Genomic DNA, 27,976 nt, shown 5'->3' with positions numbered 1-27,976 from the left:
ATATGTTGCAAGCACCATAAATATCTCCCTACAGCATAATGTCTAGATACTAATGTGGAAATTGTTCCAAAAGATTAAAAACGTAAATCTAAGGGCCACAAATGGCACAACAGGAGTAAGAAATTATGATGAAAGGGAAATAGTAAAGGAGGAAAGAATAAATGAAATTGAGTCAGTTAATGAATGTTTATTAAATAGTCCCTAGGAATAGATAACAATTTATTTTGGGCCTATGATATTTATTATTCAGTAGACTCTGTCCTCTCTCAATGCTTACAAATCTAAAAGACACATTTTGAATTGTTGGGTTTTGAGATATTTGCCTGCTGGAGCTATGACTACACTCACCAAGTAACAAATTACTTTTTAAAAGACAATTCTTTTCTATTTTTCTATTCAGTCATTTCGAAGAAGTTTCAAATTTACATCTACAAAAGTCTTTAAAAATGTTGACTTTCAGAAATACAGTTTAGGTAATGTAGTTATGCCCTCATGCTCTTGATAACTGTGCTTCTGTGTTTGCCCCTAATGACACATAATGTTGAAAATGGTTTGTCTTAATGATTTAATAACCTTCAGCTGGTCAATGATACATATGACTTGACATATAAGACAAGTGCTTCATGAAAAAGATGGACTTTCTATAAGGAATAAATCCATTTCTTTGCATATATGTTGATGTTGCAAGACATTATTGTTCAGTCACTTTTCAGTCAGGTCTGATTCTTTGTGACTCCATTCAGAGATTCCCTGGTAGCTTATTTTATAGATCAGGAAACTGAGGCAAAAAGGGGTAAGTGAGATGCCCAGGGTCACAGAGCTAGTTAGAGTCTGAGGCCAGATTTGAATTATAGAAGACGAGTCTTCCTGACTCCAGGTCAAGCACTTTATCCATTAGGCCACCTTGCTACCATTGAATGACATTAGGGACTTCCAAAGAGTCTAAAATATTTTTACATTTGCCTCTGGCGAATAATGAAACCCACAGAATGCTTTGACCCAAGGAAGAAGAGGCTGGGACAATGTCTGAAAATGTCTTACATCTTAAGATTCCTTTCTTAAGAAGGGAGAAAAACTGATGTCCCATGAGAGAAAGATAAGCCAGAAGAGAGAAGACTGTGAGGAAATAAGATTCCCAGGCTGAAATGTGAGCCATTGTCATGAAGGCCACTGCAGCCCCTCTTATAGCTACTTCCATTGTCCTTTGTGTACTGGACTACCACCATAAACAAGGTAATGAAGAAATTAATCTATCATTTCAAATTTTAATCTATTCTGTAATTAACCCTATTTTATATTGCTGTTCCATTTTGTCAAACCACGTTTCTTACTTCTGGGCTTAAGCTCAGAAATGCAGTTTTCTATCCAACTTGGGTTAAAGGTGTAGTTAATGGAAATGTTATCATTCATGTCTACTTGTCTGTGAGCTTCAACTGGCTTAATCTGGTACCTCTTCACAAAAGCTATGTTTGTCCTTGTCTTTCTTGAATAATTTGAGGCTATTCTTCCAAAAGGACAACATTGTAGGACACAGGAATCCCATAAAACAATTAACATTCCCTAATTGTTAGAGAGAGGCAAGATTAACCATTCCCGAATGTCAACTTACTTTTCTTTGTATAGTCAATTGTAAAGTTCCTAGACTCTTTTCTTTCCTGTGTCAAATAAAGAAGCCCCATACTTTTTCATTGTGGTTGCTGGTCTTACTGAAGTGAAAGCCTAACCTACTTTGTTAGCAATTATATGCAGCACTGTTAATCAATATATTTTGCTTGGAGTATGTACTTTAGTTTCTCTTTATTGAATTTACTCATGACAGTAGCAATATATTAGAATAGGTTTTAGGTCCTTCTCTTTGGAGAACTATAGAAAGAAAAAGAGACTGAGATCATGAAAAGATACTGAAACAGTTGCCATGGAGGTAAAAGTGCTGAGACCTGCACCAACACCAGGAATGTGTGAGTATATCATAATTTTTCTGAATTCACTCAAAAGAGCTAACTCAAGTGTGTAATTCTGTTTCACTTCTCCCCTTTTCTTCCCTGAAAGATCAAATTTCCATTCCAAATATTATTTTTGTTTTACTATTTTTGTTAATTATTACTTATAATAATGACAGCTAGTATTTGAATAGTACATTAAGGTTGGCAAAGCTCTTTATAAACATTTTATCCTTGCTCATTTCTGGCAAGTAGTGCTATTATTGCTCCCATTTTACAGAAGAGGAAACTGGTAGACTTTACTAAGGTGATATAAGTAAATGTCTGAGGCAAGTTTTTCACAAAAGTTTTTTCTGACTATAGCTTTATCTACTGCATAGGTCTCTGTTTACTTAGTCACTAAAAGGTGGTATAGAGATAAAAATGATTCATCATTGCATTACTGATTTGTATTTGTTTCATTTGCTCAAAGAAAGATGAGAGAAAAGCTATGGCAAAAAAAAACATAAAGGAGGAGAAAAAAAGGAGATTTTATTTTGCAAAACAAAAGAGGGTTTTTCCTATTTCCTGGGACCTTTTCAGCTGGAATCTCTGTAAGAATACATATTTTGGTGGATTTTTGGATGCATATTTTTATTGTTTCTCAAAAGCAGAAAACAAAGGAATCTGGACCCTACTAGACATATACGAACCAAAATGCCTAGTGAAGTGTGTGAAGTGGTACCATCAGCATTTTCCCTTTTCCCATTTCTCCTTTCCACTTTTAAAATATAACCCATTCACCTAATGGACAGGGTCCAGGACACTACCTAAAGAGGTCACACCAGAAAGGAAAGGTTGGGAAAAGGGGCGCTGCTCACACAAATTAGGGTTCAGAAAGGAAGTAACTAGTTTTGCTCATCCATCCAATTCTTTCACCTTTTACCCTACACACTACTGGAAGTCTGCCACCATCACTGCTAGACTGAAATAACAAATTCTCAAGCAAATAATCAGATGCTGAGAAGCTGTTTTCCATGGCACTCTGGCTTAGATTACACTTACATTTACTTAATATAGAGACACTATGTCATATTAAAAAAAAAAAAACCTCTCTAATGCATTTCTATCTTGTAACCTGAAAATCTAGCTAAAGTTGAATTTTAAAATTTATATCTTCCTCTTCACTGGCCTTGATTATTTTTACATGGGTATAGTTTGGTGGAGGAAGAAAGGAAGGGAAAACTTAATAGTATATAATATTTTTAAAATATTTAAAAAGAAAATGCTATGTATATATAAATGTATACATACACACAATTTAAAGTAGGAACTTTATTTAATATTCTTTTTCCTTTAGATTTTGTTCTGTGCCAATTAAATGTTTGTTTCTTGATGGAAAAAAAAGTTAAATTGTATGCTGAATGATATGGTCAACTTTCTCCTATCTTGCAAAAAAACCCATAGATTTAACAAGAAATCAATAGTTTTCTTTACCTATGTAGTTAATGTAATACTACCAAAAAACAGGCCTTTAACAGAGGTGAACAAGAGATACTGATTGGCCTACCTCTATTCTGTATGACAATACTTTTTTTTTTGGCAGCAAAAACTTAATAATTAATCCAAAGATGAGTTTTTTCTAGTACCATGGTAATAATTTTGTATAAACTACAATTCAAAGATATTTTATACCATTATAAAATAATTCATTAAATAATGGTATAAAATATTTAATGACAAACTAGTATTTAAAAAATATTTAATTCAATCACCATTTATAAAACATCTATTATGTAGAGGATGTAAGAATTTAGAAGCACCCTGGCCTCAGGAAGCTATCCTCAATCACCATTCAATGATTTTTATCTCCTCTTCCATTTTCATGCTCTTTCTTTGATTTAATTTAAATAAAAACAAAAATCAACAAATCATACAGGAGAGTCCTCCTAGAGTATTCTCTCTCTGTCTCTCTCTCTCTGGCTCTCTCTTATCTCTCTCTGTCTCTCATTCTCTCTGTCTCCCTCTCACTCTGTCCTTCTCAGTGCAGTGTGTGTGTGTGTGTGTGTGTGTGTGTGTGTGTGTGTGTGTGTGTGTGTAAACCCTCCCTACCCCCTTTTTTGCTTTCACTATAGAAACTACTGCTAGGATTAGCAAGTTCAAAAACTGAGAAGCAATTCTCCATGGCATTCTGGCTTAGGTTACACTTACATTTGTAACTTTAATACTAATTCTAGTCAGGAAACTTGTGAATGTAGCAGTTGCCATCAGAAGATGCCATCAGGAAGAGGAAATGAAGACTATTTTAAATATTCTGGTTTCAATGGATTAGATGAAATTTGTCTTAGACTCTAGCAAGTTGAGGAATCATATCTCAAGAATATAAATCAACAGGTTGGTATAAAAATAATATTTTGTCTCATTGACTGAAATGTCTAATTAAAACTAGAAGAATGGAAATTATCTGGGGATCAATATGAAAGAGAACATAGTTTCCTTATTAGAAACATACCATTGAATAAAATGGCAACCTTGTTTTTTCCTCTGAGAAATTTCCGATTCTCAAGTACTGTAAGTCAGGCCACAAGAATTAACAACCTAGTTAACTGAGTTGATGTTAGCTTATTTGACCTCTAGTTTAGGGAATTTGCTGGTAGGCAAGATTTTGCCCAGGCTTCCCAGGAACCCAAGCTAAGAAATAAACAAACACAGCTCCCCTCTTGATAGTTAGGATACTTTTTTCTACATCTTTAACATAAATTTTAAAATAAAGTGAATTTGTAATCAGAAGACCTAGTTTGAAAGTCTGGCCTCTTTAAACCCTGGTGGTCCTTTAATCATTTCTGGCCTCCATTTCTTCCACTTTGAAACAAGGGGTTTGGATTCAATGATTCCTCATGTTCTTTCTCTTTCTAAATCCCATGATCTTATAATTTCCTGTGGTTCTTTTCATTTTTCTACCTGAGATATATCATTTCCATATTTCCTGTCAAAACCAAACAAAGATTTTGAATACAAAAGTGGTTACATTGTGATTCAAATATGTATCATAAACTAAAACTTTGAATATAAAACTTTGTCTTTTTATTTTTTTTGTGTGTTCTACTGCTACTGTAAACTGTGATGAGCTGGAGATGCAAATAGAAAGAGGGGATCTGGCAAGCATTTTGTGATGAGGATGAAGAGAGCATAGAAAATGAATGAGGTTTGTCTCTGGGGCACTGAGAAAGATAGTTGCGTACTTTTAATTATCCTGTTTCCCTCCCTCTCTTCCTCTGTCTGGGACATGAGGGATTTAATTTATAACTTCTTTATTCTTTAAGGCTTTTCATAATTTGATTTATGTAGTATTTTCAGGTCAGAATACTATAGATAAAATCTGACTAATTTTAAATGCTCTTGATTCATATATGTCCTTAATTACAAAGAAACTGCAAGAAAGAACACCATTGGTATTGGTATACAGAATGATGCAAATAAACACTCATTCCAGATTGTTGGCAGTAGAAAGTAGAAATCATCCGTTTTTCCCCCCCCCCCCATACAGCCTTTGAACTATATGATTAAGAATCTTGTGGTTAGATTTATTAATATTTTCTATGTTCTCAAAAATAACAGATAAAAATTAAGTCATATGACTTGGAACCGTTTCCCTATTCGATGCATGAGTTCCAAATGATAAAATTTAGGTGGTAGAAGAATCTGTAGTGAATTAAGAGCAGGCTATATGTTCATCAGAATCAGTAGCCTTGGGCAAAATTTTTTCTGCTCTCCTTTGTACTCAATGGAGATGATATGCCCTTGGTAAGGTTCTAAGTAGCAATGACTAATGGAAAATCATATTCCTGGCATAAATTAAAGGAGAAGTTGGGGAAAATTATCATTTTCATATTTTGAGAATGAAGGACATCCAAGAGGACATAATTCTTCACCATAAGAACTATCTTTATGTTTAGATAAAGTGTAATGTATTAGATACTTCTTACACTTCTCATTGGAATTGTGGAACCTAGAAAGAGTCAGAATTAAAAATCCAGACCACTGTATGACACTATAGTGAAACAGGCTTGTCTGTAGAAATTCCTACCTTCCAGACCAGTGGTTCCCAAACTTTTTTGGACTACCGCCTCCTTTCCAGAAAAAGTATTACTTAGCGCCCCCTGTCACATACTAACATCGCCCCCTTACAGTTATTCACTGCCCCCAAATGCACCTGTGGCCATCACCACCTCCCTGGATCGCAGCAGCACCCATCAGGAGGCAGTGGCACCCACTTTGGGAATCACTGTTCCAGACCTCTCCCCCTTATCTGAAGGAATTCCTACCTTGAAGACCTCCCCCTATCCTGTCCCCTGCTGCCTACAGACATCCCCTTTATCTGCAGGAATTCCAACCTTGCAGACATGCTGTCCCCCAAGATCCTGTTCCCACCCCCCCCCTGCCTGCTCATCCTTAAATATTTGGCTCTTGCTCAGCTCAGGGTTCATGCCGACTCATCAGTGTGTGTAAGACCCTTAGCTTAAGCTAAGATAATAAAGTTCCTTTGCATTTTGCATTTTTGGTTCAGACTCATTTATTGGGATAAGTCTCTGGGCACTTCAGAAATAATCTTAAAATAATTTAAGTCCTTACTCTGAAATACATGTTGCTTTTTTTTCTTTCCTACTTTCTCTCTCTCTTTCTCTCTGATATAACAGACACCATTTACACTAGATATGATGTTGCTAGTGATATCTATTGTGACAGTAGTCCAACCAACTATGATACTCTGAGAAAATGATATTGTTCTGATACTCAACGAGAGCCTGGCACCAAAAATCCATATAAAAGGGTAGTGTCATCTAAAATTATTTGCAATTTAAAAATCAATATGTAATAATGATAAGCTTACCTTCACTTCCTTCAAAGGCAACTGTTCATGAAAATAGCCCTTTTTGAACTGAAAGGTAATTTAGAAATCATCCGTTTTAGTTTTCTCATTTTACAGATAAAGTTATTGACAAATGGTCTAACAATGTGAAAAGGCAATTCTCAAATGAAGAAATTAAAACTATCATTGAGAAAAAATGCTCCAAATTGCAATTAATTAGAGAAACATAAATTAAAACAACTCAGACACATCACCTCACACCTGTCAAACTGGCTAATAGGACAAAAAAAAGGAAAATGATAAATGCTGTAGGGTATGTGGGAAAATTGTGACACTAATACACTTGGTAGTGACATGGGCATTGTGCAGAGATGGCAGGGACCCTGTACCCCTTGACTCTGGCAGGCTGTGAGCAGGGGAATTCCCTTCCCCCTTCCTGCCCTTGAGACCCCCAAGGCAAGGACCATTGTCCTTGGAATTCCTTTGAGTTGAAATAGGCAAAGAGATACACCTCCGGGACACATCCGGACAGTCTAGGCCCTGAGGGTCTAGGACTGACCCTGCACCAACTCCCTGCCTGAGTGCAGGGAGTCACTTACACACTACCAGAAAGGATACAAAAGGGCGAGAACTGGGGGACTCGGGGAGAGCCTCCCATGGCTGCTCCACTCATGCTGTCTTGCTGGCCATTAATCCTATCTTACTAATAAATCTTTCTTTTTTACTTTTAAGCTAAGTTTGGAGTCCTCTCATTCTTGAGAATGGTTTCCTTCCCGAACCCAGGGGTTCACTAATTTGCTCCCCTATAACAGTAGAACTGTGAACTCTGTCACAACCATTCTGGAGAGTAATTTAGAACCATGAATTAAAGGGCCATCAAGCTGTTCCTACTCTTTAACTCAGAAACACTACCATTACTTATGTATGCCAAAGAGATCAAAGAGGTAAATGCATATGCACAAAAAAATTTGTAGTAGTTTTTTCTGTGGTGGCAAAGAGCTGGAAACTGAAGAGATGTCAACAAATTGGGGAAATAGTTGAGCAAGTTGCAGTATATGATTGTAATGGAATACTATTGTACTATAAGAAATGATAAACAATAAAGTTAAAAAACCTCAAAAGACATATGAAAGTGATACAAAGTGAAGTGAGCAGAATTAGGAAAAAACATTGTACACAATAATAGCAATAATAAATAAAAGCAATAATAATGAAAAAGTCTATCTGCCATCACGGTATGAAGTGATGGAGATTGAAGTATATCATCATTTTATTTCCATTATTAATATTTCTCTAGTATAAGCAGTATGTGTCTTCTTTCATAACATGATAAACGGGAATACATATTGCATGATAGCACATGTATAACCTATATCATATTATCTGTCATCTTGGGGAGGGGAGAAGGGTAAGAAGGAGGGAGAAAACATGGAACACAAAATGTCAGAAAACAATTATTAAAAAGTTTATCTACATGTAATCTGGAAAAATAAGAAAACTAAAATGAGTTCTTCAGTTTTATGAAAATTGTAAAATCTAACTTTCAAAAAATACAGTCCCTAAAATATCATTATGCCCCTATTTATATATGAATTATTATAAATCAAGAACAATAGTCCAAATTATGTTTTAAGGCTTTCAAATCACTCTTCATAATTATTTTCCTTATAACTAGGCAAGGTAGGAAATATTCTAGCTCCATTTAGAGATAAGAAAACTAAGGTTCAGGGACATTTAATTACTACCCAGTCTCACACAACTATAAAATGTCTGAAATGGATTAGAACTCAGATCGTCCTGATAGCCAAGTCTAGCACACAGTTTAGAGAGCTACACTCTCTCCCCATTCTAATTTTTCTCAATCTTCCACCAAAAAAAAAAAGATAGGAACTGTGTATTATTTATTTTCATAAAATAATTCCCTTCATAAGAGGCACTGACCCAATCAACTGTTTCAACATTAGCTTGTAGTCTGTGTCATCAGTGTAGTTGAAGGACAGATGAAAAACATTTTCTGTAGCAATTTTTGAACTGCATTAAGAGCAGAAAAAAACATGTTTCTTCAATAACCAGCATTATTTAAAGTCATTAACCTGATTAACATTTTCACCTGGTCTTCATTTCATGCACAAACAGAGGTTGACTACAATAATTATTCAACTGCAAAGTAAGTGGTCAATTAGATACACAATTGCCCAATTTGCATGCACAAAAGTGAATTTCAATACATAACAAAGGTGTTCACAAACATCAAAGGTACATTTTAGGTCAGTTTAAAATTTAGCCTAAGTGACCAAATTCTGTCACCCTTATGTATCTTCCCATAGGAGTTTCATTATATCCTTTGTCTAAATTGCTACCTACTCTTAATAATGGCTTAGACATTTAGAGAGCTGCATTGATGTTTTAATGCCATTGGTGATTTTATGCATTACTATTGTATCAAACCATAATTACTGAAGTCAACTTCTTGTTTCCCAATGAAATGATGGCCAGGTGATCAAATTAATCAAGTTAATAACTCTGAAGGAATTTAATGGAATGGAATCAAGCCCCATTTGCAAAACTGGGATATATATTCTTGCAATGTACACAAATATGAAATTGAGTCAAATAAGTATATAGAAAGTTATGTGGAGAGTGTTTATTTATAAGAGTGTTTATTATAGGAGCTGTTAATGTGGAATCTAGAGACCCAAACTTGTGGCCTGGTAGATCTGATGAACCCCAGGTTTTAGGACTAGCTTGTAAGCTGTAGACCCCAAAGCGTATACTTGTGCCCTGTTCCCATGAGAATCCACCCAGAAGGGAATCTCAGGCTAGCAGTTTCAGACTGAATAATGGATCCTAAGGCAAACGCTAAATATCCTTTTGTCTTAGGGAGTCTTCCCTATTGTATCAGAGACCCTTTTCCAGGAAAACACAACTGGGCAGGGACTACCCTTTTAGTTTCCTTTGGAGGTAGCCCCTTTCCTTACACCCTAGCCTCTGGCTATGATTCCTTTCCCTAGAATGATTGTACCTTGTCAGTATAGTTTGAACACTTCCATTTCCTTGTAGCTATGGTAATGTCAATCATCTTTCCCTGTCCCGGGATCTCCCCAGATGGTATATAGGTTCCCTAATATAGGTAGTCTTCCCCATTGTATCAGAGACCCTTTCCCAGAAAGACACATCCTTTAGCATCCATTTATCCATTGTAAGTAGCCCCTTCCTTTACACCCTAGCTTCTGGCTATGATTCCTTTCCCAAGCTTTATTGTATCCTGTCAGTATATAATGTCAATCATCTTTCCCTGCCCCTGGATCTTCCCAAATGGTATATAGTTTCCCTAATTTCTTTTGTTCCTTGGAGTCATCATCATCTAGTGTGGTGGCACTCCCAGGGGCCAGGGACCAGAGCATCTTGAGTTCTATCCTCTGACTCTCCTAGGCGTGTAGTACACACCTCTATGTAGTGGCCTACTCATCCCTGTGACACCTGTCCTTAATTAAAGAGTGGCTTTTCTAACTATTTAATAGTTCTGTGTTATTTCCAAGTCAACAGAGTCCTCAGAAAATTTAGGGTAGTTTTTCTCTAAAAGAAATTGCAATAATCCTGGATCCTGATTGTCCCTGAGAACTAAAGTTTGTGACTGACATAATTTACTGATTTCCTGAGTATAAAACAGCTATATTGAGCTCTGGACATCTCCTGATGCTTGGTGAACCATGATGAACAACTTGGGCAAATAATTTTTGCTCATGTGAATCAGCTTGAGGTGTCCTCCATGCATATTCTTGTTGAATAGCCTCCAACTGCTATGCCTAAAAAACATCTCCTTTTGTCAACTTTTTAATGAATTATGAGTATCTCTAGTAGATCTCATTCCATTTTGATTGATGAGTCAGTTTTGGCCCAAAACAGGGTTATTCTTTTGACTTGGAGAAGCAAGATAAATAGAATAAAGTTTTCTTCACAACATCCTTTCTTGATTCATCTATTGTGAATCATCATTTTGGGAAACTTCCTGCACTGATACTTATTGGCAACGCTTCTTCAGGTACTTAAAGTCCTTAAAGGGTTTCTTAGAGTACTCTCAGAGACAGGACTTACATGGAGGCCTTCCTGATTGATACTTATTTAACTATTCAATATGTCAAGTTACTTGTCTAAACTAACATTTTCATTAATAAGGTAGAAACATTGGATATATGTACTATTCTGAATGAGCTAAAAAGGTATTTTGAGTAATACTGAACTTAGTCTCTATTGAAAATGAAATAATTATTTTTAGTGGGTATTCTGAAACCAAAGTATGGACTTTAAAAAGCTGTCTTTCTAGCAGAACACAAAAAGAGATGAGTGAAGAGAAAGAGAAAAATGACCACATTTACAATATGAAGTACATAATTAATTTGAAATAAAGTCTTTATATTTCATTGGGTGTCAGAGTAATTATGTCATTTTGGTTCTGTTTCAAAAAAGTGATTTAGAATATATAAATAATATTTTTAATGTAACTCTCTCCTTGGTCTAAATCTCTTTTTAGCAAAATTTTAAAGTTCAATTTTCAAATTTCGCTTCTAAAAAGGTCATTAGGAATCATCTACTCCAGTTTTTACAGTTTTAGCTTTTTTGTGGCAGTTCGTTGAAGTTTCCTAGAAACCTTTTCTGTTAGATATTAATAGCAAGCAAATATATATGTACATACACACATTTGTTATATATAATTTCAATATCAATATTTTGACTTTTAAAGAGACCTATTTATGGAATAGTTTGCTGAATGATCCCAGTTGTAGAATGTCTACCAATGTTCCAAAGTCTGCCAAATATAATTTTACTATGGCATATCACATCTCTTTCAGATGTAGGTTCCTCAGCTTCCTACATCAGGGAAACTAACGAGGTGACACTCTACTCAAATACCTGCCCTTTTTTATACATATAAAACAGGAATTACTACAGAGCTATTACAATCAATGGTCATGTTACTTGTTAACTTCATAAGTAGAAATATCATATTAATGTTGAAAGAGTACTAGACTTCAAGCCAGGAAACCTCAAATCTTGAACTACTTTTAATAGTTATGAGATTATCCAAGTTAATTCATTATTCCTAGCCTCTTTCTTCATCAGTAAAATAGGAATAATAATTCCTCATAGTTGTATTAATAATGTGAGCAAAAGAGATACATGGATAATCAATAAACAATCCCACATTGATATATACTTTTGTTTCCCAAGCCTTGATTTGATTTGAGAAAGATTAAATCTAAAAATCATTTTCTTTTGTGGTACCAAAAAGAGCCTAATATTAACATAAAAAGAGAAGGAAAGTTTTCTAAGGAATAATTGTCTCTTCGATGTAATTATAGCTTCTGTCAAATTTTTCTAAATGCTTAGTATTTCACAGATAAAGTATACCTTCTAAATGGGTTAATTATTTGGTTCTGAAGTACCTGGATAATGTATTTCCAAAGGATGTTGAGATGATCACACACACACACACACACACACACACACACAATCTTAATGATTTCTTCAACAGAAATTTTAGAACTGGAGGAGGTTATGTGTGGCAACCAAAAGTCCAAATTTTACCCATATGAGATGATTCTAGAACAAATAAGAGCTATTAACAGAAACCATGTTCTTATTGGCACTGGATATGGGCTTTAGAATAGAGCAGCCTGACAAATTTGTGACAGGAGCACTAACTTAGCTCCTGACCTAAACAAGTTAGATTCATTTTCCTTAATGGTTATTAAGACCATCCTCAAGATTTGTTTGGCTCAGGGAATAAAGGCTCAGGATATTGACATCATTTCCTTATCTCCTGAGTACAAAGCAAATACAAGGAGATCCAGGTACTCTTTTCTGATTGCTGAAAAAACAATGGGCCGCTTAGAAAGAGGAGCTGTTCAAGTTAAATAATTAGGAATAGTAAGAATTGGTAAGAAATAAGCCTCAAGGGGCAGCTGGGTAGCTCAGTGGATTGAGAGTCAGGCCTAGAGACAGGAAGTCCTAGGTTCAAATCTAGCCTCAGACACTTCCCAGCTGTGTGACCCTGGGCAAGTCACTTGACCCCCATTGCCCACCCTTACCACTCTTCCACCTAGGAGCCAATACACAGAAGTTAAGGGTTTAAAAATGTTAAAAAAAAAAAAAAGAAAATGAAATAAGCCTCAAATATTTGCTTTTAATTTTTTTAAATATCAACTTTATTCTTTAATTTTTTTGCTTAATATAGTAGAAAGGTGTTTGTTTTTTTTTGTGGGAAAAGTTTCTTAATTTATTTCTTTTAACTACCTTGTATGTTCAGACTATGGGATCACCTCATGACTAACTGGGTTGACAGTTTACTCTAATTGCAGGCAAATATTTTTTTTCTAAGAGAAAGAAATTAGTTTCCTGTTTTCTGAACTTAACAAATAATTGTGGGAAGGGAGAAGACACTGGAACTTTGGCAATCAGAAAAAAATTATGTAAAATGTAATGTTTGAGATGAGGTCTATGACAAACATTATTGGATACTTTTCAGCTTCTTAATGCCTCTTCCTTAAAACATAAGCTAATCCATTTCCTCTGACTATATTTCATCTTCAATATCAATTGCTCATTTCATTTTCTTACTTCCTAAACTACATAATGGTTGCATCACTGGGTGTTATTATATAGCTCTTTATTGATCCTTAACAGATTTCTCATTTAAAAGATGAATAAAATAAATGATCTGGTAGGTAAGAATTGGTTAGTATAGTTTCAGGATTTTAATGAAATCATCACACTATACTGTGGAGGTTATAATTATTAGATGTGCTTATGGGGTCAAGGAAAAAAAGTTCCAAGCATATCCTCAACTATAAACCACATTTTGAGACCCAGGCACTATTTGGCTGATACTAAAACTATGAAAATGTGAAAGAATTTGAGCTTTTTATCATGGTAGTCAAATCTTACATCAGTATACCTCAGAAAACAACAATCTGAAGGTGAGATATCATTTTTAAACCAAAAAGTAATTCCATAGTGATTTAAAATAGATACAAATTCACTGATTTTAAGATAAAAATAAATTATACATATCTTACAGGGCTTGAGCTCCCTACTAAAATCCTATTCTGATGTCAATGTTTTTCTATGAACCCTGAGTTGGCAAAAGCTATCCTAGGGGACCATAGGTGCTATTTGATGCTCGACTGGTGACCAAATTAACTGAATAATACTAATAATCAATTTTTGTCTGTCCCATTCTTTAGGACACATGTAGAGATTCTTCAGATATAATGAAACCTATTTATTCATATTACTTGCACTAAAAGATCATAATCAGGAGTATTTTAATAATCATTATGATTCAATAATTATTAATACCATAATTTGATTTCATGAGAGCAAAAATGTTTTGATTCCACTTGTAAATAAAATAAAAATAGTTTAAAATTTTATTTCATCTTTGAAATGAAACTACATATTAGCAAAATAGTACACACAAACATATACACACAATCACCTACTCCTAAATGGGAAGCACTCAAAATTTGTTTTACTGATAGGTATGCTTAATTTTAAATGTTTGGATATTACTAGTCTAGACTATAAAATAAAATTAGATGAGAAATCCAGTTGATTATTACAACTTTCCGAGATATTGCAGATGGACAGTAATACAGGTCTGTAACTGAAAGGAAGGAGAGAACTAGAGCTAGATTGTATTTGGGAAATTTCTAAATATGACCACGATTTCCAACCTTTTATTACACACACACACACACACACACACACACACACCCAACCCACTGGACCAATAATAAAACTATGTGGTTTCAAATCATAGAACACCACTAACAAGGGAAATGTCAAAATAGTCATAAATAAGTAAAACATTATTAATGAGGACTTTTTGAAAAAAAGCATAAAAATAAATCAACCAGGAAATGTTTGATCAAAAATGCAGGCTGGCTGGTCCTACTGTGAGAGAAAAAAATGAGATGATAAGCTATGCATGCCCTGATATACACAATAACTGTCACCATCTTTTTGCAAGTCTGGACTATTATAAGAAAGAACCTTGTGGCTCAAATTTCTGCCTACTTCAGGCTCTGGGCTACCAAAGTGATGTTCCTAAAGCACCCGTCTCACCATGTCATCTACCCCTCACCAACTCAATAAACTCCAGTGGCTACCTATTGTCTCCAGGATCAAATAAAAAGGCTTGTTTGATTTTAAAACTTGGCTCCTTACTATTTTGACAGTCTTTTTATACTTTGCTCTACTCTCCTGTAATTTTGAACTACTTGTTCTTTAAAGATTCCAATCCATTTCCCTAAGCTAAGCCTTTTTACTTGCCTTTCCCTATTTCTTTAACGCTCTTTCATTTCATCTCTACTTTCTGGCTTCCTTGGCTCTTACTTCAAAACTTAGCTCAAATTCTACCTTTGATAAGAGATCTTTCTGTATTTTCTCCCCACCCCCTCACTGCTTGTCCTTTTCCTTTGAAACATATATCCTATATCTGTTTTATCTCTATCTGTCTATATTCATAGGGCAGCTAGGTTTATGAAATAGAAAGAGTCCTTACCTTGAAATCAGGACTCATTTTTGTGAATTCAAATTTGGCCTCATATCTATGTGACATGGGACAAGTCATATATTCCTGTTTGCCTCAGTTTCCTCATTTGTTAAATGAGCTGGAGAGGGAAATAGCAAACCATTTTAATATCTTTGCCAAGAAAACCCCAAATGGGATTATAAAGAGTTGAACACAAGTAAAATAACTACATAATAACAAAAATTATATTTATATCTATGCCAATACAAATATACATACCATGTTAATACACATATGCATACAAATATTACATATTTATATATCTTGCCCATAAAAATTATGCATATGTATTTTGTCTCTTCCATTTTAATATGAGCTCTTTAAAGAGAGGGGCTATAATTCCACCTTTCTTTCAATCTCAGCACTTAGCACAGGCTTGGCATGCTGTAAACATTTAATAAATGCTTGTTGATTGGCTAAGCTATTTAAGGGATATAGAGAAGGTTCTCCAGTGTATTGTGATAGATCCTCTTTGAATAATGTTCATGAGGATATGAACAAGAATTGCACACCATGAATGGGCCTGGATCAGTCAATATCTATACTTTATAGAAAATAACCAGAGGGTAAAGATTATAGTTTCCCATCATTTGAAGCAATCAATCAATCAATCAATAAGTATTTGTAAACCACTCACTATATGCTATATACTATGCTATATGGTAGAGATATAAATAAAAGGTTAGATAATCCTTGACCTTATGAATTTAGATGCAACATGTTAACAGAGAGATAAATACAAGATCTAGTGAAATAGATACACTCTGCTAGAGGTCAAGATAAAATAACTGTGGTGGTCAAAATGGGCTTTTTGAAGATGATATTTGAGTTGATCCTTGAAGGGAGCTAAGGGTTCAAAAAAGGTGAATCTAAGGAAGAACATCCCACAAATGGAGGACAGCCTCTACAAAGAAGAGTGGCAAGAGATGGAATACTGAATAAGGAAAACAGTAGTTGAAATAGAATGTAGGGTGAAAGAGAATAATGTATAATTAACCCAGAAAGATAAACTGAAATCAGATTGTAAAGTGCTTTATAAAACAAATTTGTGTTTGAAAGTCAGTGGGGAGCCATCAAAGCTTCTTGAGGAGGGGAATGACATGATCAGCCTATGTTTTAAGGGATATCAATTTGACTTCTATATGAAGGATGAATCCAGAAAAGAGAAACTGGAATTGAAGAAGAAAAGGAAATCTCTAAGTTTTTACAATATTCCAAGTCAAAGTTAATGAATCCTGGACTATGACAGTTGTGGTGCACTTAGGGAAAAAGGGATTTATTTGAGATATTGGAGAGGTAGAATCAATAAAACTTGGAAATTAATTAGCTATACTGTAAGAAGATACTTTTTAATTTTTATAAATTAGTTTATATAAAATTATTCTTGTATTGCATATAAATATATCAGTGATAATGGCATTAACAAAATGTAATGCTATTTAAAGGACATTTTTACATTATCATTATTCTTTTTGTGTATGTGTCTCTTGCTTTATTTAGCTTTCCTTTCCCTAATTTACCATCTAGATGTATTCATGTAAGTCATCTCAATGACAATGTAATTTGTTCCACTTTTACATTTTATTTCAAAATTATTTTTGGAGTTTAGAGACTCATTAAAAATTGTTGGCCACTGGGTGATAATTTCTTTTTGTAAGAGCAATTCATGAAATCTGTTTATTTGGCAAAAATGTATCTATATTGGAAAAAAATAAAATTTCTTGAAGTATTTAAGTTCTAGTTTAAAATGAATAATTTATTCCACAGTAATATTTATACTTGTGAAGCTAGGTGGTGCAGTGGATAGTGTGCTAGATCTGGAGCCAAGAAGAGTTCTCTTCCTCAGTTAAACCCAATCTCAGACACTTAATAGCTCTGTGACTTTGAAAAAAACCATTTAATCTCATTTACCTCAGTTTCTTCATCTGTAAAATGAACTGGAGAAGGAAATAGCAAACATTTAATTATCTTTGCAAAGAAAATCTCAAATGGGGTCATGTAAAGTAAGATAACTAAAATGCCTTTATAGCAAAAACAAAGAAATTTATACTGAACTATTCATGTAAAAATCATTATCTCTTAAGACAACCACAAGACCACAGAAACTTTGGCTTTATTTGCTTGGAGCTACTCAGTTGACTATATTAACTGTTTAAATAGACAACTTGGCTAACATTATTTTAATGAATTAACTAAATTGTCCTTTCATCCATTTTAGCTCAAATAGTCCCACCAGTAATAGATATAATGGAGAAATAGGCAGGAGGAAATGTTAAAGAAAAATCTCTTTTCAAATTACCTTAAAAATAGGGCAGATGTGCAGGTATCTGGGATAAGTTAAGGGTGATATTCATAGGAGTAGAAAGCTAGACTAGAAAAAATCCTTTCTGGTATGAATCACTGACTTACTTTTTGAAAATGGTTACACCACAAAGAAGTCTTCCAGGGATACAGCATTGTCTGTTTCTTGCCTAAGTAGAGTGCCCTGGTAGGTCTCTTTTTCTGATTATTATCCTCTCTCAGAAAAAAAAAAAGTTTAAGCTGATGTTGCAGGTATAATCAGTGATTTATGTCTACTGAGGGCACTGCAGCTCTCTGACCTAATCCTCCAAAATTAATTTATTAATTACCAGTTCTGATTGTCACTCTGGTATGACCTAGGAAAAATGCAAACTCTCAAAGAGACTATGTCCTGAAACTTGAGCACAAATAATTAACTTTATCATAGTTCAGAATTTGAATATACAATATCTTTAAATGAACCTAACAGCAAACTCATCTCAGTAAGAGTCTATGGTATTTGAGACACATTTGGGATTCTGGGTGCAAGTCCAGTACTGTATCTTTAAAAAGATATTTTTTTCATTGGAAAGTATAGAATCAGAGCAACTCGGGATTTGTAAAGTATACTGTTTTGTCTGGAAGGAGGATAATGATGACAGTTGGAAACATGTTCAAAGCTAAGCACTTTACAATTATCTCATTTGATCCTTATGAAAATGCTGGGAGGTAGATGCTATTATTATCCCTATTTTATAGATGAGGAAATCTAATCAAATAAAATTTAAGTGACTTGACCAGGGTCACACAGCTATTAAATGTCTAAAAATACATTTGAACCTCAGTCTCTCTGATTTCAGGCATGTCATTCTATCCACTCTGCCATCAAGCTCCAATGTGTTATATAACATTGCCTATAATTAGGGATTCCCAAAAATGGAATATGCTATCTTTTGAGGTAAAGAGTTCCCAGTCATTGTTGATATTTTAGAGGAGGTAGATTCATCACCTGTCATGAACATTTTTGAAACAATTTTTGCAACAAGGAGGTAGTTATTCTATATAAGTGGCTAAGGTTTCTTCCAACTCTAGAATTCTCTTAGCCAATATCCTATAATAGAGCCTTACTATTTTTCATTAATCAATTCATTCAACAAATATTTATCAATACCTACTATGCACAAAGGCTATAATAACATATGACAGTGATTATTAAGTTTCATTCAATGATTATTTTTGCCTTATTGCTGAGAAACGAAGTGATAAACTAACAATTAAATTGTAAAGCTTGCAGATGAAGCAAACAAGAAAAATGCTGAGATCTATGTTCTCTAGATTTTGGTATTTAAAGGATCTTTATACAGTAAAGCAGATAAAGCTATCTGCAGCTGGCTTCCAAAATTAGAATTGCGTTATCTCCAATTAGTTAAGATTAAATAAAACATTTCATGTTTGCTTTTTGTACAGTATAGTCTCCTGACATAGAAAGACTTGAGTTCAAATTTAACCTTGAATACTTGCTAGTTCTGTGATTCAGAGTAAGTCACTTAATCTCTGACTACTTCATTTTCCTCATATATAAAGGATAACAATAACACCTGCTTCCCAGGATAGTTGTAAGGATCAAATGAAATATTTTTTGTAAAGTACTTCATAAATATGAAAACACTTTCTAATTGCCACATATTATTTATTGTTCTTATTACTGTTATAAATGCTTCTTTTAACTAAGGATCCCAAAGTTATTTGCAAACTCATTAAACTCTACTAATATTTGTTATTCAAAGAGGTGTTTAACTTCCTGACAATAAAACAGATGGATATGTGCCTTTTTGCATAATTAAGTGACATTTATATTGCACTAAATTATACATTTTCAAATATTTTGTCACATTTTCCAAGAAGCAAAACTGATACTAGAAAGGTACTAGTTCCTTAAAATATTGACCAACTCAGTCAACTGTTTTATTGAACACCCACTGTGATCTGAGCACTATAGCAAGGCACTCATGTCAAAACAGAAATAGATATTTTTGGGTCCATTTGAAAAGAATTCACATTACATTAGAAACACAGCTCTAGGCTCATTTCTCACTTACAAGAATATCCTAATTAAGCATATGCTAAAGGCAAAAAGTTATATTCATGTAGCCTACATTTTTACATGTATGTCTCATCATATCTTAAACAAAACACAGTTTTTCAGCTGAAGTGGACATAAGCATTTGTTTTCAGAGAGAAATTTTCCTGCATAACTGTAGCTATTGCTAAGAAAAGTCTTTGCAAGATTTGTGGGAACAAAGTTCAAACTCTAATGTCCTGCTGGATCAATACAAATGTTCAATTAATTTTATAAAAGATATTTAAAGAGTATGCTAGCCATCACTACCACTACAATAACAGTTGGTACTTATTTCTTTAAACCTTGCAAAGTGCTCATTTTATTCACGCAAAAACCCTGGGAGGTAGGTGTGATTATTATTTTATTTTACAGAGGAAGAAGCTGAGACAGGCAGAGTTAAGTGATTTGCCCAGGGTCATATAGCTAATGAATATCTGAGACTAAATTTGAATTCAAGTCTTCTTGACCTTGTCCCAGTATTGTATCCACTGTGTACCTAGTTTTTTGTCTGAAAACCCCTAATGTTCCATTAAAATATTTATATATGCTTCATAGTCATATAAGTTTAATTATATACTCTATGTTGGATATGGTTGTGGTCTGCTTAGAAAATTTTCAATAAAATTAGGTAAAAATGTTTTGGACTGACAACAAATTAAAACACTTTACCTGATGGCTTTAGTAGAAGCAAAGGTTAGTAATTAAGTCATTTACTGTATGAAAGAGGAACATTTCATAAGCTCCAACTAGAAAGGGATTATTAAAGCTATCATAGAGAGAATAGGAGGCAACTCATATTTTCAGGTCTTTCCAAAATTTTTCTTCTTAAGACAAGTGAAGAGATAAAAGAGACAGTGAGGAGATAAGTTAGGATATAGAGGAAAAACATTCTTCTGCTTATGGATTTTATTTCAGACAAAATAAGAAATAGAGAACAAAGTTTTGCTCCATCAAATCTATAGAGACTAGATAAGTAACTGAAAGAAATCCTGTGATTTTAAAACATACAAGTCTTTATATTTTATAATTAAGTGGATGGGGTGATAAGTGCATTGTGTACAAGAGATACAGAAAAATTCTGATCATGATTTTAGTGTAAGTTTCTCCATGATTATAAAATAATAGAAAAACTTTTGTTGAAGAAATGACAAAAACTATTGCTTCTAATTTGAACATAGATTCTTTATTTTGCTCTAAGTGATATTTCATTTTTCTATCTTTTCAGAATTATCCATGTAGCTATTAAGAATTGTCAATGCATAATTTAGATCACATACTTTTTATCAGAAAACATGACTTTGATCGTCAAAGATCATCTTGGACAATAGATATTTGCTACTATAGACTGCTTAGGACTGCTTAGGACAAATGATGTCCAAATTCCATTTAAGATAAAATATTATGTCTATTTGAAACAACTCCTATATAATGACATCATGAATTCAACACCTGAAATAATCCTTCACTTTTGTACCACCACTACTGACTTTCTTCTCTTTCAACTTTTATATTCATTGTTATTCTCAACTCTTTTTTATACCCCTCTCACTGTACCTCTTGAATCTATGCTTTCCCTTTATTTTTATTTTACTGTCATAACAAACTCTCACTACAACCAACCTTGAATATTGCATCAATAAACCAATCTTTCTCTACTATCTTCACACTCTAATTGATGCTTCAAACTATTGCCTTCCTTTTTTTGTTTATTATATATTTAACCATGTCATTTTTTATGCTGGAAAAACTTCACTGGTTCCCTATGGTGAATAAGCTCAAATTATTTCGCCTAACATTTAATACCCACTACAATCTACTCCCATTATTATCTTATATTACTCTCCTTCATTAGCATAAATCTTTGATACAATCAGCCTAGCTTGCTCCTTAAACTCACCTTATTTTTATGTTTTCATGCCTTTGTTCCGTATTCATAGGAAATCTTTATTTCTTATTTGAACTTTTTTGTCAACTTTCCCCTTCAGACTTCACATAGTACTTTCCTTTCTAACTCTCTGATTGCTTTTTGAAATACTACTGCATATTAGAGCTATCTATGTTCATATTTATTTCTTTACTAGACTGTAAGGTCCAAAAGATCAGGAACCAATTCAGTATCTGAAATTTTTGTCTCTTCTAGAGCTGAGTGCATTGTTCTCCACATAGCTAGTGCTTAATTACATGTGGGTTGAAGGATAATTTTACATTGTTAAAGATTAGTTATTCAAGTTTTGCAAAATTTGTTACTGAAGTAGAATGGGTTTTTATGACAAAAGCATAGAAGGAAATGAGAAAAAAATGCACAGAGTGAAGAAAATCTTTGCTAGATGCTTCTATTTAAATTTCTTCATAAGCAGAACTAGCATCCAAGAAGAGATGACATTGTAAGATTGGAGATTGGTTTATTTTATACTTAAGAAAAAGCAAAGGATATCCCTCCTGAATTATTTAAGAACTTTAAAACTTCTGGCTTCAACAAATTAGTAGATATTTGAATCATTTGGTGTTTTTCAATTTTTAAAGTCTACTATTTGTGACCCCATTTGGGGTTTTCTTGGCAGAGATAATGCAGTGATTTGACCATTTTTCCCCAGCTTATTTTTCAGACAAGGAAACCGAGGCAAACAGGGTTAAATAACTTGCCCAGGGCAAAGCAGCTATTAAGTGTCTGAGGCTGGATTTTAACTTAGATCTCCCAGACCCCCTGTCTGGTGCTCTATCCACTGTGCTATATAGATGCCCTCTTGAATCATAAGCCTTCTTAAAGACAACTGGTCTTTGGTACTACTTGTAGATTATCTATCTGATATAGAGCACTGAACCAGGTATTCCTTAAGTATGTTTTATATTCCTTTTCCTTCTCCAAAACTTTTATGTGACAAATTAGTCATTTTAACGGAACATTTTACAGGTAGTTAAAAAATAATTTTACAAATAATTTGCTTACAGGAGTTTATTGAGTACCATATTTTTGAGGAAAGTAGAATCACTTTCTTAAATTGTGCACATGTGGAAACTTAATCCATAGTACAATACTTACTGAAATAAATAGGAAAGAATTGATTAATTAGGGTTGAGATGAATTAGGGAGAGTATACATGATTTGGGGAATGAAGTGAGCAATTTTATAAGATACAGAAGAAAAAAATTTAAATGATTAAGTGGAAGAAAAATAGAATTTTGTTCTACTTCAGTCATTTTCCATTTGCATCTGATTCTTCATTACCCCATTTGTGATTTTCTTAGCAAAGATAGTGAAGTGATGTGCCCTTTCCTTCTCTAGTTCATTTTGCAGATGAAAAAACTGAGGCAAATGGGTTAAGTGATTGAGACACAGATAGTATCTGAGACTCAATTTGAACTAGAGAAGATGTAACTTCTTGATTCCAGGTCTGGCAATTATCCACTTAACTCCCCACAGGATCTGTTGTATATGAAAATGTTTAAAAGAATGGAATTTCTTAGCCTGGGGTCTTAAATAGGGTAAAATATGAATTAATAAGGTCTTTCAAGTACAAGAAGCATTTTGAGGAGGGGGAGATAAAGGAAGGGATAAAGAGTCTATTAGTTGATTTAGAATATTCTTTTGTAAGGATTTCTCCTAGACTGTGAGGAATTTCTTCTATATACTTAGTTCATCATAATTCATACATGGAGATCAAAGTACTTTGTCAAGGTCATACAATTCCTTCCCTCTTAGTAGAGATTTATCTGCTTATCCTTGGCCTATGTCCTCACAGTTTTTTTGTTTGTTTGTTTATTTGTTTTTTAATGAGTGTCCAAATCTTCTAAGCCATTAGATTAATATTACAATTGATGATTAGCATATTCTATAAGATGAACAGGGGATCCTATGAAGACCACCTACATCTTTACCAAATGGGTCTTTTTGAGAGTCTGAATCCCTTTGATCTTGAGCTTACTTCTGGGATCTAAATAGCTAACTGGGCCAAGAATCAGGAAGACATGAGGTGAAATCCAAATGCAAATATTTCTTAGTTTTGTGACTCTGTGAAATTCACTGAACCATTGTTGCCTTAGTTTCTTTAACTGTAAAATAGGGGAAATTATTGTACCTACTTTTTTAGGTTGTGCAGGTCAAATGAGATAAGATTTATAAAGTGCTTAGCAGAGTTCCTGACATATAACAAGCACCTAATAAATGCTTATTTCCTTTTTTCCATTCCATAAGATTCATTATAAAAAAATAACAGGTATTTCCTAGTTTTACTAGAGGAAAAACAGACCTGAGCCACTTAGTAAAAGTTTTTGGTTAGATAATTGGCAGCATTTTTTCCCAGTAAGAGTTGATAAACACATGAGTTAATTTAAAAAAAATTATTGATACTTTTTCTTCATCTTTAATAATATTCAAAACTGGTTTTTCTCAAATTTCTATCTATTTTTAATTAAATGATTTTATGTTCACAATTTTAAAACTTAGTCTATCTAAAATTTGAAATGAACACAATTTAGGTATAATCATTTAAATTAACTTGATTAGAATAATTTTATAACATCTGTCATACATCTATAATCAAGACGACCATTTATGGTGCATGTTGTCAGAATCAAAACCTAGGACATAGGCAGCATAGGGACAAAGTAGTAAAGCAAGCTAAGGTAAGGGTGCTTGAAGCACAATATATTTACTTTCCTCACCATTTTAAGGAGCAGGTATAGGTGGTAATAGGAGGACAGTTACACATCTTGGTAATTGACTAGCATAATAATTTGAGATAAGGACAGATACAGCCCAGGGCAGATCTTTTACCAAGGATTTATTTCATAATTGAAAGATGATAGGTTGTGGTGGATCAGTGGAGCAGACAGGAAAAGAACATTTAATTTGGAGTTAGAGGACCTTGTTTCAAATCCTACCCCCTGTCATTTACCATCTATTTCCCTTGTTTGCATCATTAACTTCAGTTTAATCATTTATAAAAGGAAAAATTTGGAGTAGGTGGTTAGTAAGGCCTCTTCCTCCCAGAATTATGCTAATATGAAAATTTATCAGGGCAAATCTGACATCTGAAGGTTAAGGCAAACAGGTATACCCTATCCTATAGGAAGTGTCCTCAAATCAATAGCTCTCTATGTTTAAATGATAATAGAAGATAGATAAATGGTTTACTGAAGATTTTTCCCCTCTAGTAAAGCTGACAAAGAAATAAACCCAAATATTCTTTTCTCCTAATAATTTCACATACTATTTATATTTTTGAAATAATCATTACTACTAATATTCCTCTGAAACATGTCAATTCTGTCAGTACCAAGTGTGCTGACAAGAAAATAATGTGTTTTGAGGCAGACATTAAGTAAAAATGAAACACTTTTCACTGAAGGTATAGATTCATTAGGAGAAACATTATGGCCTGTGAATTAGCTGGTATACTTCTTAATAAGAAGAACAGTCAGGTTCCAAGCACATAACCAATACCTTGGGTTTTGTTAAGAAAAGAATCAGACACAATTAAAAGACTACATCTCTGGAACCTACACCAAAAATGTCATCTTGACACAAAAGGAAACCCAAGTGTTATAAAAAATGAGCAACTGTAATAGAGGCAGAGGAAGCTAGATATAAAATGAAGTATTACTTTTAAGGATAATGCTGAAAAGAATTTTAAGTTTCTATTCAAAATAATGAAATCCATGGTACATAAATTGGATCATTCTGTAGTCATCAGGTTTAGAAAAATGCTTAACTCTAAGGTTAGTAGTATACATTTAAGTGCCAGTGCTGAAAATCTATATTTCATTCAAAAACATTTATTAAAAATTCTGATAAATATTGGTGATACAAAAATGACACAATCACTATAAAATAACCAAAGAAGCTAAGAAAAGAAAGACTTCAAGAGACAGATTTACGATGAGTACATTCCAAGATCTGGTAAAATCCATGAATGTAAGATGAGGAAGAAGAACAGATTAGATGTAGCCCAGTGATTCCCAAAGTGGGTGCTACCGCCCCCGGTGGGTGCTGCAGTGATCCAGGAGGGCAGTGATGGCCACAGGTGCATTTATCTTTCCTATTAATTGCTATTAAAATTAAAAAAAAATTAATTTCCAGGGGGCTAAGTAATATTTTTTTCTGGAAAGGGGGCAGTAGGCCAAAAAAAGTTTGGGAACCACTAATGTAGACTATGAAGAAGGAAGCTGAAAAAATAAATTAGAGTTTGATTGGAGAAGCCTTTAAATGCCTTGTTAATGATTTTATATAGGTATAAGGGAGCCACTGAAGATTTTGGATCATATAAACTATGAGATTTGCTTTAAGAAAATGAATTTTGAAAGTGTGTGAAAGATGAATAGAGGGAAAAAACACACATATATAAATACATAAAAAAATACAAAATACATACATAGATGTTGGTCATGTAAAAAACTATATGACTTGGAAAAAGCTGACCTTATTAAATGCAGTTTGATAAGTTTCAAAAAATTATAAAGATATATCTTATAAAAGGTGTATGTTTGAGGAAAATATTAATAATGCCAGTTCATCTGGTCTAAAATATATAGCATACTTGTACTAAGAGATCTGAAAGTGTAAGAAGTTTATATTTTATTTAGTACTTATTATTCTGTAATGTTCCTCCTTAGGCTTCATTTCCACTTAATTCTGAAAAACAACATTCTTTATTCATGTTTTGACTGATCAAAGGCTTTTATGTAGCACAACCCATAACTGAAAAATAGATTCTGAGATTCATTAGCTCAATTCATGGAAAATTAATGGGATTGAATCACGTTATTTTCATGATTTTCTTGAGTATATCATGATGTACTAAAGGAAATGAAGAGAATTTCATATAAGAATTAATTAGAAAAAGTAATTTTAATCATAAATATTTCAAGTATATTATAATCAAATCTATTACAGAAACAATGCACATACTACTTTTTGTTCAATATAAAACACATGTTTTATTTTCTCAAAATAATTAATGAAGAACAAATAATAACGATCAAGGACATTCTTTGCTTTAAAAAATGGGAATTGTATCATTTTTGAATTTTGGTGAAAATTCCCAAGATGCAAGAAGCAGCCAAAATAGTGTTATAACTCCAGTTAATAGGAAACTAATCAAACAAGAATAAATCATTACTGCAGTGACATTTTCCATTTCCATTTTCAATAAATTTCCTTAAAGAGATATGAACCAAGATAATAAAGATATGAAAAATAGTAATCAATGTAATAAAATATTGATAAGTATTATAAATTAAAAATAAATAAGCTTAAATCCAAAAGGAAAATAACAGAATATTAAAGCAATGCTTTACAGCATAGAAGTATTACTAAGGGCTAGCTGAAATCTACAAAGATGTTTTTGTTTATATATAAATGTATATAGCATTCTGAATTTGGAATAAGCAAAGATATATGACTGCCTACCTATGGAGCACCTTCTGCCTTGTCAAGAGTATTTCCTTGAACTAAACCGACATCACAGGATAACTACCATAACTACCAGAAATCATATAATGATAGAGATTGCCTGTAGAGAGAGAACTTTCACATTAGAGTTTGTATATCATGAAAATTGGCTGGGCTCTATGAAATATGTCAGTTTTAAACTACAGAGAATACTAGAGGAGAAGCATTTCCATGTTTTAGTTCTATTTTATTTAACTTTTAAAATAGCAAGACAAGATATAAAGAAAATGATAAAGTGGCATTTTGGAAATATCAGTATGGTTCATTGGGGACAAGTAGAGGGCTTTCTATGGAATCAAGAAGACTGATTTAAGTTCTGTCTTTGACCTATAAAGCTATGTGACCATGAATGTCCCAAGTAATATCTAAATGTGGGGATATTGAATTTCTTCAATAAAAAACATTTCATTACAAATAAACACTAATGAAATCACAAGTCCAGATGTCAGTTTCCTTCAAAACCAAGCAAATAAACACAATCTTTCTAATTAAACCACAGAATTAGAGAGTCTGAAGGAAGACACTATAGAAATCATTTAATCAAAGATGCTATTTTTTAAATTAAGATATAGTCCAAGATGGCTCGGATGACTCCCCAAGGTTATTTATTTTTTTCTCTACCACCACCACCATCATCATCATCATCATCATCATCATCATCATCATCATCATCATCATCATCATCATCTTCTTCTTCTTCTTCTTCTTCTTCTTCTTCTTCTTCTTCTTCTTCTTCTTC

The sequence above is a fragment of the Gracilinanus agilis genome, chromosome 3 (genome assembly GCF_016433145.1).
Source record: "Gracilinanus agilis isolate LMUSP501 chromosome 3, AgileGrace, whole genome shotgun sequence".
Taxonomy (NCBI): Eukaryota; Metazoa; Chordata; class Mammalia; order Didelphimorphia; family Didelphidae; genus Gracilinanus; species Gracilinanus agilis.
Note: the sequence above shows the minus strand (reverse complement) of the source record.